General features: G+C 48.5%; 1 pseudogene; it reads left to right on the top strand.

Moving 5' to 3' along the window:
• Positions 1-525: 525 nt before the first annotated feature.
• LOC124607772 lies at positions 526-643 on the top strand (annotated as a pseudogene).
• Positions 644-851: the final 208 nt, after the last annotated feature.

Here is an 851-nt window from a genome sequence, read left to right as displayed (position 1 = left end):
TTCTCATGCAACAAACGCATCCACTTCTGTCGCCGGTCAACCAGCGCACTGGTCACTTTGCTAACCCCCACTGCCGTGGGCAAGAGCAGACAGGCTGTAGCATTCTTTGTACCTAACCTGCCATCACAGGCTGAGCTAATCTGTGACTTCCGGTCGGCAACTCTTCGTAACCACACCTGCCGCCTGTCACAGCATACTGTGAGTCAGGCAGCTGCAGCTTGCATATATACATTAGTTCTAACCAATTCCATATCGACACAGACTCCCGCCCAGTTTACAAAGTCCACTTTACCCAATCCGAGACGGGGATATTCCTGACCATACACCTCCAGTTTCTCAAATGAAATGTCGATTTCTCCATTTTTACGAGTTATTTTCGAAGAAAGAGGAAATCGAGGCATACAAACTTTTTCACTTCAGCGAGAACAAATAAAAACTTTGAGGTAATTTTAAACTAGGGTAGCTACAGCTAAAGTAATTATACATAACTGACTGACAAATTCAAGAGTATAGCTGATGTTTACAGCCAACGGCCTTGCCACAGTGGTTACACTGGTTCCCGTGAGATCACCGAAGTCAAGCGCTGTAGGGCGTGGTCGGGACTTGGATGGATGACCATCCAGGCCGCCATGCGCTGTTGCCATTTTTCGGGGTGCTCTCAGCCTCGTGATGCCAATTGAGGAGCTAGTCGACCGAACAGTAGCGGCTTCGGTCAAAAATACCATCATAACGATCGGGAGAGCGGTATTCTGACCCCACGCCCCTCCTATCCGCATCCTGCATGAGGATGACACTGCGACCGGATGGTCCCGGCCTGAAGACGGAGTGCTATAGCATATATATATATATAT

Source organism: Schistocerca americana, chromosome 3 (genome assembly GCF_021461395.2).
Source record: "Schistocerca americana isolate TAMUIC-IGC-003095 chromosome 3, iqSchAmer2.1, whole genome shotgun sequence".
Classification (NCBI taxonomy): domain Eukaryota; kingdom Metazoa; phylum Arthropoda; class Insecta; order Orthoptera; family Acrididae; genus Schistocerca; species Schistocerca americana.
The sequence above is the reverse complement of the archived record's forward strand: the minus strand, read 5'-3'. Positions and strand labels throughout refer to the sequence as shown.